This window comes from Canis lupus, chromosome 23 (genome assembly GCF_003254725.2).
Source record: "Canis lupus dingo isolate Sandy chromosome 23, ASM325472v2, whole genome shotgun sequence".
Lineage (NCBI taxonomy): Eukaryota > Metazoa > Chordata > Mammalia > Carnivora > Canidae > Canis > Canis lupus.
The window spans coordinates 13,429,665-13,444,855 of NC_064265.1; the positions used below are offsets into that span (position 1 = coordinate 13,429,665).

Consider the following 15,191-nt stretch of genomic DNA (forward strand, 5'->3'; position numbering starts at 1 on the left):
TAGTTAACACCTCCATCACCTGATGTAATTATGTTCCGGTGTGTGTGGTGAGAACATTTAAGACAAAATCTCAGGCGCTTGGGTAGCTCAGTTGGTTATGCTTCTGACTCTTGGTTTCAGCTCATGTCTTGATCTCAGGGTCGTGAGCTCAAACCCCATGTCAGGCTCCTTGCTCAGTGCAGAATCTGCTTGAGATTCTCTCTGTCCCTCTCCTTCTGCCCCTCTCACTTGTGCTTTCTCTCTCAAATAAATAAATATATCTTTTTTAAAAAGATGTATTTTCTAAAATTATGGGATGACTCATTAATTTGGGTGTTATCCTTGCATAAGGCCCATGCTGATCCTCTCTGTATCATTCTGATTTAGTGTATGTGCTGCTAAGTAAGCATTATCAAATACCTATTAAGAATTGATTATATGCCAGATATCATGTTAGGTTCTGAGGAACCATAATGGGCTCTCATCCTAATAAGTGGATGAAACCAGAGAGATAAACCAGTAAATAAATCAATACAGCAAAAGTACAACAGTACATACTGTTGGTGAGGTAATAGAGAAACAGGCAGCCTCATACATTCTTGGCAAGAATAAAAGTTAGTGGAGGACACTTGACAATATTTATCAAAATTGCAAATGCACATACCTGTGGGCCCAGCTACTCTACTTCAGGGAGTCCATCCTAAGGTAATAATGGTGCAAAATATCATGAGCTCAAGATTATTCCCTGAAGCATCACTGGTAATAAAAAGGATGGGAAGAAACCAGGGTTTCCCCAAATAATACATCCATATAATGGAATACCATGGTGCTGTCTAAAAGAATGAAGCTTGGTACAGGAGGATCTGCAAAATATATGAAGGTGCAGGTGTAGACTAGCATAAAAGCATTTGTGTACAAATGGGGAAGAAAAGAATATGCTTTAATATGTACACATATGTATACATATGTGTATAATATATTTATACTAACTATACTTAATATACTTAAGTATATTTGTATAATATACAGACCTACTATACTTAAGTAGATATGTATATAATATATATACTTTCTATACTTGAGTGTATACACACACACACATATATACTATCTCAGGAAGGATATTTGAGGAATTAACTATTGCCCCTGGGGAGGGAACTTGATGTCTATTAGATAGGATTGTCTATTCTTTTTACCTTTCAAATTACCAATCAGGTGAACATATTGCTTTTTCAATAAATAAATAAAAGTTTAAAATTTTAAAAAGAAATAATTACACTAAATGAGCAAAGTCCTCATGGAGGTATGAATATAATACGATTGGGGTGCTGAATCAATTTATGCATGAATTACAAGACAGTTGATGGGGAGAGTTGGTGTTAGACTAGATGTCCTTTAATATCCTGCATGATGAAGACAAAAGGTCTTATATTTGAAGATGCTGAGTTCCTTTCAAATGCCAGAATTCTGGGACTCAATGATTCTAAGAAATTGAAGGATAGTTGGCAGCAGAGGTTTGTGTATGTGTGTGGAGGAGAGGAAGCTTTCAAGTGAAGTGCTAGGAGTGCTCCTGATAACCGTCCAACAATATGGAAGGACCCTGGATTTGTGCTCCCAACCATCACGTAAAGCGAGGCCGATCTGCTTTGCATTGATTGCCAGGCATTGATGGCTGTAATCGTAGCCTCCTCGTTGCCCAGGTGTTCCTCTGCCTCTTTAAGTCAAACCAAGGCAAATAAATTTAGTACCCGAAATGGGAGGCTTCTGAATAATTAAAGATTTTTCTCTTTGTTTTCTTGATCTATATATTTCTATGAACACACCAGCTATTTTGTTAGCCTCCTGCTGTGGGAAAGATGCAACTCTGTGACTTTGGCAATTGTTGAAGAGGGTTGAAGGGAAAAACTGAACAAAGATTTATTAGGTGATTTATCTCGGATTTTAATAAACCAGGGAAGAAATGCTACAAGCCAAGGAGTGGCACTGAGAAAAACAAGCCAAGGCCAGTGACAAAAATAACCCACAGAAAAGATGCTTGCCTGTAGCAAACATGATGCCATGGTGAGCCACCAGCCCAAACTCCTTTTAGAGGCTGGGCCTCCCTGGACAGTAGTTCCCAGGCTAAGTCTGGGAAGGTTCCCCTCCTGATCCGTGTCTGACCTGGGGCAGGTCCAGCTGACCTGCCAAGCACACTCCGCCCAACCTAATCCACCAGGGTTCCTCTATAGCTGGAGTGCTGAGAACCACAATCTACTCTGCTTTCTTGCAAAGAGTTTTAGTGACCTCCACGGGTCAGATGTGCTAGCTGTTTAACCTAATCTGAAAGAGGAAGCATAACTGCAGTTCAACTGTAATACTTTCCATGTTTATTCCCAGCATTCCTGGAATGGCCTTTTGGTAGTCCCTCTAGGGAAAGGGATTCCCATTTGCTCCTAATTCTACTTCTGGATGAGCAGGAATTTAGGAAGTGTCTTCTGTATACTTAGGATAGTTCACAATAAAGGACTCATCCTCCCTCAGGCATCTGGAAAGATTCCAGTTTCCCAAGTTCAGATACCATCAAGAAGGGCATTTCCTGGAGCATCCCGGGGCTCCAGTGCACCCCACCTCTCCTTGCCTCCTGTCCTCCAGCCCCTGAATTTCAGAGCGACACTGAATCTGAGTCCTATCAGACTAGGTCTTCCCACAAACTATCCCTTGCCCCTACACCATGCCTTTAAAAAAAAAAAAAATTGCATTTGTGATAAGATATATATAACATGAAATTGATCATTTTAACCATTTTTAGGGGTACAGTCCAGTGGGTTTAAGTGCATTCACATTGTTGTGCAACCATCACCACTGTCTGTCTCCAGAGCTTTTTCATCTTTCCAAAAGGAAATTCTATACCCACTGAACACTACCTCTCCATTCCTCCTGCCCCAGCCCCTGGTGATCACCATTCTACTTTCTGCTTCTGTGAATTGGACTGTAGGTTCCTCGGATGAGTGAAATCAGACAGTATTTGTCCTTTTGTCACTGGTTCACCTCACTTAGCATGGGGTCTTTGCAAGGGTCATGTGTGCTATAAAGTATGCCCTACCTCCTGCCCACTCTTCAGTTTTTGTTTCCATCCCCACAGGCTCTGTGCTCTCTCCTCTCACAGCCTGCCCCCCCCCGCCCCCCCCCCCGCCCCCCCCCCCCCCCCCCCCCCCCCCCGCTGGTCATCCTTCCACCTTATTCCCTGTAGTCTAGTAACCCTAGATTTGGTAAACCAAATCCTTAAACTCGTTGCAGAACGTGGCCTCCATCTTTTCACCAGACACTTAGCCTAGAGCAGGGACCACACATCCCATTCTTGAAAAGCGAGAGCTTTGCAAGAATTGATTGTAAGGTCACATCCTGACAGGAGTTATGATAAGATTATCCAGAAAGAAGACAGGAAGCAATGAAACAAATACACCAGGAGACAAGAGGAAGGTATTCATAGGGCACCCCCTGACTTGAATGGAAACCTGAAGTCTTTGGAGTGCCTCCTTTGTTTTTTGTTTTTGTTTTTTTTAAAAATTTTATTTATTTATTCATGAAAGATACAGAGAGAGAGGCAGAGATACAGGCAGAGGGAGAAGCAGGCCCCATGCAGGGAGCCCGATGTGGGACTTGATCCCGGGACTCCAGAATCATGACCTGAGCTGAAGGCAGATGCTCAACCACTGAGCCAGCCAGATGCCCCTTTGGAGTGCCTCCTCCACAGACCTTTCCAGGAAAGTGCTCATTCTCCCACATGCCTCACACCTCAGGGCCCTCTGATAGCCCCCGCACCCCCAGACTGTTCCATTCCCACCTCTGTGCAATTGTCCAGGCCTTCCCCTATTAGGGAATGACAAAATCAGAGCAGGGGGTGGCTGGGCTTTACAAATATCAATGCCTTTCCTGAGGTCTTTATGTGAAAAGGGCAGAAGGAAGGGCGATGGGCAGTAGTAGCCAGCCGCACACCAGCACTGAGCCTGCGTAGGGAAGCATTACAAAACTCTATTAGAAATATAACTTCTCTAATCTCTTCATTTTCTTCCCGTCAGGAATGCGAGGGCTGATAGAGCTGGAAACCCATTGGTCCAGGTTAAATGGGATTTTTGCCAGTCCCTATAGGTTGTTAATCAGGTGTGCTGGCTGGGAGTCAGCAGCTTCTCAAGGCCCCACTCAGGTGAAGAGTGACCCAGTTTTAATGGTAGAGTCAGACTCTGATTTTTCCATTATTGTACTTAATATGATTGGCCATTATTCCAAGAGAAGGGAACTGCCGGTGGCCTCCTTGTAGATTTCTCTGGAAGGACGTGTCTGCAGTTTACATTGGGGCCATTTCCTTCATCAGCTACTCATCAGGTCGTTTGCGATGGGTCACTTACAAACAAATAAACTCCTTCCTACTTGATTCATTCAACACTGTCCTCGTTGGCTGTTGGTTTTTCTTTGCATTTCCAGTTGGAGCTATGGAGTCATGAAAATATTGTCAACGTATTTGAAATAGCTGAGTTCAATGGCAGTGTTTCTGTGGCTCCCATGTTCCAGGGTTTGGTTTTGGTTTTGGGGGCGTGGGGGTGAGAGGCAAATTTTTTCTTAACTGCCATCCACAGATCCAGGCTCCAGGATGGTCTGGGCAGGGTTGGGAAATCAAGAAAGAAGGTATAATTTGGTGGTCTGAACGGGCTTTGGTGGTTTACTCAAATCTCTGCTACTGGGCATAAGTAAAGTGAGGTGGAAAAGAATCCAAGTAAAAGAGTTATGGGATTTTATGTTATCTTGAGAGGGTACCTCAGCCATCTGCACCTTGCCCCCGCCTGCTTGACCTGCTTGACCACACTGCCTCCTCCCTGTGGCGAGCCCGATGCGGGGCTTGATCCCGGGATGACTACCTGAGCTGAAGGCAGATGCTCAACCACTGAGCCACCCAGGTGCCCTAGAACCATTACCTTTTGCCTCAGTTCTCTGCTGTGGGGCAGGCCCTTATTTGTACTGTTCCCATTTGGGGCAGAGAAAAGCTAATTACCACCTTCATAGTAGCTTAGCCCAGCTTCTCTTCACCGAGAAAATGAACATTGTTGTCTTCTCCAAGCTCACCAAAGCTTTCTTTGCTAAAGCCTGGCACCCTTGGCCCACCTGGGAGATCTAATTTGTTAAGTCCACATTTGAAGAAAGAGGTTTTGTGTTTGCCAACTGACTTTGCATGGGTAATCCTTGAATTCAGGAGCAGGGAGAGGGCTTGCTGGGCGGGTTAGGGTCACGTGGGTGAATGAGCAGCAAAGTACTTTAAGTGCTGAGTCTGCAGCTAGATTGCCCTTCGGAGTTTCCAGCTCTGCTGCTTGTTAGCTGGGTCACCCAGCTAACCTTGCATAAATTATTGATCACTCTGTGCCTCAGTTTCTTTTCTATAAAAAGGGATCAGAACAATTTTTTATAGACTATTTGTAATAGGATTATGAGAGCTTACACTATATAAATGACTTAGCACAGTACCTGGGATATGGCACACTTAATAAATGGTGGCTAGTATTATAATTATCATCATCATTACCACTATTGCTCATCGACTTGCCTGTGAGCTGCTTGAAGACCAGGTCTGTGATTTCCCTGGAGTAGAGCAGGGGCCTGAACGAGTGAACAAATGTCACTTTAGTATAGTCTTTCCTTTTAGGACAGATTCTTGAGGTTTCCTTTTGTTTTTCTTCTTTGCTCTTAAAGCCCATAAAAAAATAAATATAATTTTGGAAAGACAAGAAGATAAAATATCCACCCATGATCTCACCAAATTAATCATCCTTCTCAGTGTCCTCTATTTCCATCTTGTCCTTTTTGTAGTTAATTGTTGTTTAAAAATATTTACTTCCTCACCTTAGCGTTCATGGGAAAAGCAACCTTTCCTGTTTGGTGGATACTGGACTAGGCCACATACCTTGCCTTGGCCTCATAGGGTGTGGAGTCTTCTTTCTCATTCCTCTACTTTGGGCTCCACCATATGATGACTTTAGCTAATGGGATGTCATGAGGCTGCAGAGCATCTGTGCAGTTGGATATGCCCTTTTGCACCTGTCCTTGCCGGGAGAAGAGCTCCACCAGCGGACGGCTGCCTTTCCAGCCTGGGCCTCAGAGTGGGCTTGCGTGGAGCAGACCTGAGTCCAATTTGAGTCAGTGGATTGCGGCATGACACTAAACTGCCCAGGTTAGCCCTGTCTCAACGTGTGGATCCATAGCTAAGTAGGGAACATATGAGAAGTACGTGCTTATTGTTTGCTATACAGCAATAACCAACTGAATAAAAAATGAAATGTGAATGTAATTTGTACATAGGCATAGTCCAAACACAATACCACTTTGTATTCACCTCTAACTCACTATGCATTGTGTCCTGGTTGGCTTTCTCTATGTTGCCACAGAGTTTTTATAATTTTCAACTGGCAGCAAAATACTTTATCAGATTCATCTGGAAAATAAGAACAAAGTAACATTGACTCATAAATTGAGGACTTAGTGTGTGTCAGGTACAGTGTCTTGTATACATTTAACCCTTTCAACAATCCTAGGAGGTGAGCCTAACTTACCACCCATTGTCTCAAAGCCACAGGTAGTGTGACAAACATTTAGGCAGATGAACTCTGGGATCAGATGCCTGGGCTGAATCCTGGCTCTGCCACTTCTTAGCTGTGCGACCTTGGGAAAGTCACTTATGTTTTCACGCCTGTTTCCTCACTCATAAGGATGATGATAATAATGGTACCCATTTGGTAAAGTAGCAATTGTGAGTTTTTAATGAGTTCATATACTTAAACATTGAGGTGAGGGCCTGGCCAGTGGAATTTGTACTAGTTGTTAGTATAGTTGAGGAAGCTGAATTTCAGAGAGGCTAGCAGCTTGCTCAGAGTCATAGTAAATCATAGTAAATCCACTGTGCCACCAGATGAGGGTACTTTGATGAGTCCCACATTACTGAGAAAGTGTTAGGATTTTCAGGTTTTTGTAGAAATTATAAAATAAAGATGCACAGAAAAATAAATTGCTCTGGCCAATGTTGGTACTAAAACTGTTAAGCACCATCCAGGGGAGCAGAGACTCCTGGCTAACGGACTTTGGACATTAAGCTTCACTGTCAAGTCCAGTCTTAGGCAGAGAGAGAAATAGGGTTGCAGAGGGTTTAATACTTGGCTCAAAGTCCTACCGGGGATAAGTGACAGAGAAAGAACAACTTGGGTTTTCTGACTCCAACTCCAGGGGGATTTTTCATGGCACCAGGTTGTTTTTCTTGAGACAATCAGTAATTGATCATTTAAAGCAAAAAGGAGTGATCCATTGAAGATTAATTTTGCTCTACGGCAGGGAGACCCACGGAGCTGGGTTTTGTTTTTCAGTGTTTCAGTAAGAAGCACTAAAAGGTTTCCTTGCTTGTGTTTGGGTTGGAGAATAAACACGAGGTAGGATAATTATATTTTTTCCCCCATCATGAATAAACAGCCTTTTCTTCCTTCCAGACGCTTGAAGGGGGTCTGTTCTCTCCCTTGACAACAGCATTTCCTATTGTTTTGAAGGCAGAAAGGCAGCAATACTCATATTCCAGGGTCAGAGGCAAAGCTGCCTGTGGGGCTCTTTGTTCTGAGGGCCTGAATCCCCCAGTCACTAGCCCAGTGTCCTGTGGAACAGAAAGGGAGTAGAGTAAATCTTCTGTACTTCCAGTGTTGAGAAGGAAGATGATGGATTCCAGATGTGTAGCTGAATGGAATAAACTGTTTCTGGTTGGCAAGTGATGGGCACCTGAACCCATTTCTGACCTGGTTCCCCTGCCTGGAGCAATGGGAGGAATGGCTCTCTGCAGGAGTAGAAGGATTGAGGACTTGGACACCAAGTGAGGGCCATCTGTAGCTGAGGGTACAGGAAAGAGAATAGAGGTTTCCTCTCTCATAGGGTACCATACTGGGAGCTGCCCCATGCCTGGGGTTGGCATCACCACCAATTAATTGGCCAATAGCATCCACTGGCATTGGAGCACTGAAGTCATGATGCAGAGCAAAGACAGCAGGGGTGGGAGATGCTGGGGAGACCCTAGTGCTTTCTGGGTTGGTGGGGAAGTCAGGCTGACCATTGTCTCTAAGGTTTGTGACCTTGAGGTCTATGTTTTGTATAATATTGCAGGGGATGTAGGTTCTCCAGGTGGGGGGGTAGATAACCAGTGTCACTTCTGTTATGGAAGTGGAAGCAGGAAGGGGTGGTGGCAAGGGCCTGGGCCTCTTCTAATTTGATTTGAAGGCAGAAGAGAGATGGGAACATATTTGTACTTGAGTGTTGTGAAGCTCCCCAAACCAGTAACAGTCATAACTTCTAGTAGTTGTTTAAAAGAACATTAGCAAAGTCCCTGTTTTTCCAATGGAAGAAAAGTCAAGGGTGCAGAGCTCTGATTGACCCGTAAGATTTCTGCAGTGTCCCCAGGAGAGCAATGGCTGGAGCAAAGGGTATGAAATTTTAAATGCAAACTGCTTTTATATTGAGACCAGAACTACCAAACTTTAGTCATACCGCAAAATATTTTTAAAATCCTGCAGAATATTTAATGACATGAAAAACTTTTCTCAATGCAGTGCCAAGGGAAAAAAGCAAATTCGTTACCAGGATGCTCAGTGTGGTCTCCTTTTGCAACACTACTTGGGTAGATCTCTGCAGAGAAAAAAAAAAAAACTGGAAAGATGTATTCCAACAAGACTCACCGAGCTTATTCTTTGTTTGATGCGCTAATGGGGGCTTTTTATTTCTTCATTCTGCTTCTCTGCACTATTTGGATATGTTCAGGACAAGCATGTATTGCTTTTGTAGTAAGAAAAAAGTGCAACATAGGTTTTTATTTTTAAAAACTGGAAGCGAGTCTAAACAACAACAACAAAAATCTGGCCGCCTTTGTGTTTGGGATGGCGGGGATAGTAGAGCTCTTTCATCTAATGGGGGTGTCGATGTCAGGGCTGGAGGATAATGACTCAGAACCAGTGGAAATGCGGCCAGCAGAACAAGTTTCAAACAGGAAAGTGCTTGCCGGGTGACCTCTGGGGTCAGCTGCAGAGCTTACTGCAGATTCCACAAAGAGAGAAAGACGATCCAAAAGGGCGTGGGGTTGGGTCAGTTGGGCGGGTGTGTCCCACTTAAAAACAAAGCTGCTTTGATGTGCTTCCCAGCAGGCTGGAGCAGGAATGCAGGGCCCTGCTCTCTCCTGCAGCCATTAGGGAGTTAGAAGCATCCATCTCCAAAGGGAAGATCCATCAGCTTCCCATCAAACAGGAAGGAAAGATTTACAGGTAATGTTCCCCTCCCTGGACAGAAGTGTGATTAAGCATATGCTTGGAAGGCTTTTCTTTTTTTTTCTCTTTCCCCTCACTGTAAATAGAGAGGCTTTGTTTTTCTCTCATTCCCCGTGATGTTTATAATGACTTTTATAGACACATACTAATGTTCAGTGCTCACATTGTGCTTTCCTCACATCCATCAGGAGAGCGACGTGTGTGGACTATGCCATTTCTGGCTCTGAGATGATGGGGACCTGCTAAACCCTGGGGTTCTGGATTGTGCTGGAGATCTGCTGGTCTGGGGCTCCCATGGAAAGCATAGTGTCTTCCTCCCAAAGGCTCCCATGGGCTTATGTGGGGGTGGGCTATAATACCTCAACCCCCATATTTTGGGTCAATGAACTAAGGGACTGCTTTTGGGGGAAGGTGGGGGTCATTATAAGGCCAACCCTCCTCAGAAGCCCTTTCATTGAGACCACAGTGGCATGGCGCCAAGAACTTGAGTTGGGTTGGACAATCATTGGTTCGAATCCATGCTCTGCCATAGACTGGTTGTGTGATCTTAGAAATGTAACACATTTCTTTGAGACTTAACTTTTGACATTTCTAGAACAGAGATTACCTTTTTGTGATTTGAGGTTGCATATCAATATGTTAAGGGGATGGTCTTCTCTATGTTTCAGCTGTGGGGGATGCGTTCCCGAGTGGAGTGCTGGCTAGACCACTGGAACAGGACTGGTGGGGGTGCAGACCTACCCAAGAGAGAATGCTTAGGAATGTGTGTGTGCCTCCCTCAGAAGCTTGCCTGGGAAAAACCTAAAGGTCAGAGGCAAAGGCTGCCTCACTGCTGTGAGGGAATGAACGATGTCTGCCTCCTGGGGATGACTCAGGCCACCTGAGAAAGAAGAGGCCAAAGGCCACATGGGGAGGGGCAGAGGGAAGGGAAAGAGGAAGTCTGTGTGGCATGGCCTGTGGAAAGCCAGGGAGTTGTAGGGGTCCCCCGAGGGTGTGGTGGGGAAGCACTATCCATGCTAAGGAAAAGCAGGCAAATGATCCCAGTGATGGGCTGAAGTGGAGGAGCAGTGGTCCTGTGCCTGAAGAATCCATGATTGTGCCCTCACGAGGAGGACAATTTCCACAGCTTCCATAGTGTGGAAACTGATGCGTCATTGTGTCCATGCCCCCCAGGTGAGCTCTTTCCTTCACTTGGCTTCTCCTTCCTCTCCCTCTCATGCCAACTCTGGAGGAACAGAAGGCAGCCTAGTGAGTGAGGAGGCTGCGAGAAGGGCAGGATTGGGGAAACAGAGAAAAAGCCAGGCATAACCCCTACCCTGTTGGCTTTAAGGATGCACAGGGCCAGGATGGAGAAGAAAAGGAATTTGAATTCTAGATGACACTCAGATGTTTTGTTATGACATGAGAGTCAACAAAATGGAAGTTAGTCTATTTTGTGACCAGGAGTGATGGGAGGATTTCTTATTATGTGAAAATGACCATAAATATCATGGAGTCCACTCTAGTTTCCCTCAAGGGACAGGATGAATCAGCCCCATAAAGTGGTTTGAAGATGCAGAGTTGAAGAGAATAAAGCCATTTTCTCATTGTTTGCTTATTGTTTAGTCAGGGTTCTCTAGAGACATAGAACCAATAGGATATCTATCCACCCGTCCATCTATCTGTTCTAACTATCCATTATTTACTGATTATCTATCATCTATCTATTTATCTATTAAGATTTTAAAATGAATTGGTTCTCGTGATTATAGAACTGGCAAGTCCAAAATATCCAAGGTGATCTGGCAGCCTGGAGACCCAGGAAAGAACTGATATTGCTGTTGAATTCTAAAGGCCATCTGCTGGCACAACTTCCTCTTGCTCTGGGGAGGTCAGTTTTTTCTGTTTTAGTCAAACTCTTCAACTGATTAGATGAGGTCCACCTGCATTATGAAGGGATATCTGCTTTACTCAAATTCCACTGATTTGAATTCCAAAACACCTTCACAAAAAACATTCCAAATGTTGTTTGAGCAAATATCTGGGCACCATGGTCCAGTCAGGTTGACACAAAATTAACAGTCACACCACTATGAGTCCTGTGTATCCATATTATTTCTTTAAGCTACGTTTATGAAAGTGAAATCTAATAGGATGCATTTCTAAAGTGATAAGTTTATGTAAAATTAAAAGATTTTTAAGTGTAATGCCAAATTATCTTCCAGGAAGTTGTTTTTAAAAGAATAATTTTAGGGACACCTGGGTGGCTCAGCAGTTAAGCATCTGCCTTTGGCTCAGGGCATGATCCTGGAGTCCTGGGATTGAGTCCCACATCAGATTCCCTGCATGGAGCCTGATTCTCCCTCTGCCTGTGTCTCTGCCTATGTCTCTGCCTCTTTCTCTCTATGTCTCTCATTAATAAATAAATAAAATATTTTAAAAAAACCCACAATTTTAAATTTTACTCTACTGTATGAGACTACATGATTCTACAATCCTCCATACCTTCATGACCCCTGGTTATTATTTTTATGAACCTTAGGTATTATCTTTTTTTATGAAAAGGATTTGCTAATGAGATAGCAAAAAATGGTATCTTATTATCCGAATTAGCATTTGCATTTTGATTGTTGTGAAATTTAGCATTTATTAGAATGTTTATTGACCATTTGTATTTCTCTCTTGGCTCTTGACCTCTTCATGGTTTGCCAATTTTTCTATTAGCCTCTTTCAGACCAGTTAAATTTAAATATATGTTTTAACCTGCACTAGTCTTCAAAAGTAGAGGCCAAGTTCCAAACAGCACTGATTTACAGCTCAGCAAAAGGACAACCTTGCAAGCCCTGCATTTACTTTCCCCATGGGGAAATGAGAACCTACGCATATTCTTCTCCCACTAGACCCCTTCCAGGTTTAACAAAACCAATAGTGTGAGAAATAAACAATCTAAGGACAAAAAATTCTCAAGAGAAAAACAAAACCTATGACACAAAAATACCACCATTACCTACAGATCTTCAAAAATGAAAAATTAGCTGCCTGTGGGATGGGCTCATCTTATTGCATCATGGCCCTAGGAGCAGAAAGGGGACACATGGTCATTCTGCAGACCCCAGAGACAATTGCTCCAGCCTTTTAGGGGTCAATTATTTGTATCACCCCAAGGCATCAAAAAACAATTCTGGCATTGTCAACAGCATTTTCAGGCCTTGGCCCAACATTTTTCAAGAAAGATCTTAAATTATTTCGCCATTAAACCAAGCTCAACTCCATCCTTCAACGAAAGATAAAAAAGTTGTTTGGCTGCAGAGCTTTTCAGAAGGGACTCAGGGTTTAGAACAAAATGTTTGTCCTTCTCAATATTTTTTTTTACCTTCAGAATATTTCTGAGGCTTATCCAATGAAAGGTCATGGGGATAACAGGTGTCTCACTGGCTTCCCTTGGTACAGTCAATGCACTTTGGCAGGAGGAAAGGATACAATCTGGTTCTTATTTTTACCTTTCTCCCCTGCAAAGTCTTGGGCAGTTCTCTGAGTTATTGATGGTCCCAAATCTCTCAAAACCCTGCCAACCCAACAGATATGACAACTTAGGTGGTCACTACTGTTCTCTAATAAGCTAAGGTTACAAAAAAGAAAGAAACCAGAATCCTTGAAGTTTCATATTGGCTATTTTAAGCTCTTTGGAGCCTGTTTCTAAGGGCTCTGATTCCAGAAAATAATTAGCAGCAAATGGGAGCACTGTAGGAAAGCCTGGAGGATATTGGATGCTGTCCAGGGACAATTAACTAGGAAGAGTTTCTTGGAAAACTGGAACCAGCATCTTGTACCTGTTCCATTTTCCTGGTTATCTCCTGGTTGGGTGCTTGGAAGAGAAAAAGAGGAAATTTGGCTTTCCTGGAGACTGGGAAAGGAGAGTATTAGTCATATAACAGGGGAAGAAATATGACATTTATATGATCTTCTCTTGGCAATGATGCTTGCTTGATTGTTCCCAGAGTCGCTACGAGGTCAGATGGTTTGATGTCTTAGTCTCTGCTCAAACTGCCGTAACAAATACCGTAGACCAGGTAGCTTCAACAACAGAAACTTATTTTCTTACTGTTTTGGATGCTGGGAGTCTGAGATCAGGGTGCCAGAATGGTCAGATTCTGGTGAGAGTCGTTGTCCTGGTTTACAGATGGTTGTCTTTACACTGTTTCCTCACATGGAAGAAGGAGGTGGGGGGAGCTCTCTGGTGTGTCTTCTTATAGGGGAACAAATTCCATCATGAGGCCCAGTCCTCATGACATCATCTAAGCCTAATTACCCCTCAAAGGCCCGTCTCCAAATACCATCACATGGGCTTAGGGATTCAACATGATCTCAGTAGGAATTTTGGATACAATTTGGTCCACAGCAGTGACATTAATTAAAACAGGGTTGAGGTCCTAATGCAGTTCTCCACTTCTCCTTCTTTCTCTTCCACATTTCTTGTCGTTTCTTTGTTCTGTGTGTGGTGTTAGGTCCTGAGGTGTAGATGCTGTCTGGTACCTTGTTAGCCAAGCTAAAATGCTGAGGCCTTTGCTGTAAGACTTCTCATCTTTCCTCATTATGGAAGCAATGTTGGCTATCTCTTTGAAATGTGTAAGTGTTTCTTTAGCATTCTTCACGGCCCACTGTGGTTCAGTGCTGTAAACTAGGCCAACTGCACTGGTGAGCAAAGAGGAGCAGTCTTAAGTCCTCCAGCCCATTTGGGAACAACCTAGAGCTGAAGTTTTTCAGATGGCCAAGTAGGTAAGTATTTTATGGGCTAAATCGTCTCCTAGAACTACAGAACTCTGCCATCACACCACAGAAGCAGCCAAGGACAATATGTAAATGAATGGAGCATGGCTGTTTTCCAGTGAAAATTATTAACAAACAAGGAGCATTAGGCCAGTCTAGCCCATGGATCACAGTCTTCAACCCCTGAATTACATCCTGTCATTCTGTTTCTTGCTTGCTCTTTGATCCCTTCTCTACTCCAGCATTGACCTGTCATATATCTTTTTGATTACCTTCATTTCCTTTGTCCTCACAACCAGTTTCTTTGTCTCTATTTTTTGCAACTTTCTGCTAATGGTCAGTTCCAGTAGCCCCCTGTCTAAGGAGTGACTCCTGGAGCCTTAATCTGGTGTTGGGTTTGTGAGCTGGCCCCTTGCCTGTGGGAGGGAAGACCAGTCAGACAGAACAAGATGAAGAACAAATATTTTCCTCTCCACCTCAGACTATTTCAGGAATTTGGATGCCCTTTACAGTGCATTACATCCCTGGGGAGAATCTGGAGCCCATAGATCAATGGCCATCAGTCTAATCCTGGTTGCCAGGCACCTGTAGCTATGGTAATCCACTCGGCATCTCGATTTAGAATTTGATTGCACAAATCTCTTTGGGTAGGAAGAAGATGGCAGGTTGCTAACAAGCTGAAGTTTGACTTACCACTGATCAAAGATCAACCATGGCTGCTGAACATCTCAGTCCCAGAAAGACAGACAGCCTTCCTTCCTGTGTCAGCCCTCCTCTCTGCAGGATGTTGAAGGATGAGAGGCCTGACAGATGTTACTTCTCCCATAATGGATTACATTCCTGGAAGTTCCTCTTCCGTTCCCTCTTGGGTCCAAGCCACCATGGTTCTTTGTGCCTGGATTACTGTCCCTGCCCCCACCTTTGCCTTTCATGGCTGCCATCTTTAATCTCAATCCAGCAGAGAGTGTGATCCTTTTGAAACAAATCAATGTGTCATTTCTCTGTTCCAGATCCAATCCTGTCAGATGCCTACAAGGCCCCAGATGATCTGTCCCCCACCCTCCCACCCCACCTGCCCTATTCCTCTTCCAACTTCATCTTCTCCAACCTTTCTTGCCACTGATTCCACTGCAGCCAAACTCTTCTCAATATCACTCA

The 15,191-nt window shown here is 43.7% G+C and overlaps 1 non-coding gene across 1 annotated transcript; it reads right to left on the reverse strand.

The window, feature by feature from the left end:
* Window positions 1–284: 284 nt before the first annotated feature.
* LOC112668936 (U6 spliceosomal RNA) lies at window positions 285–389 on the reverse strand. The gene has a single exon (XR_003141960.1). It is a non-coding gene; the product is annotated as a U6 spliceosomal RNA (small nuclear RNA).
* Window positions 390–15,191: the final 14,802 nt, after the last annotated feature.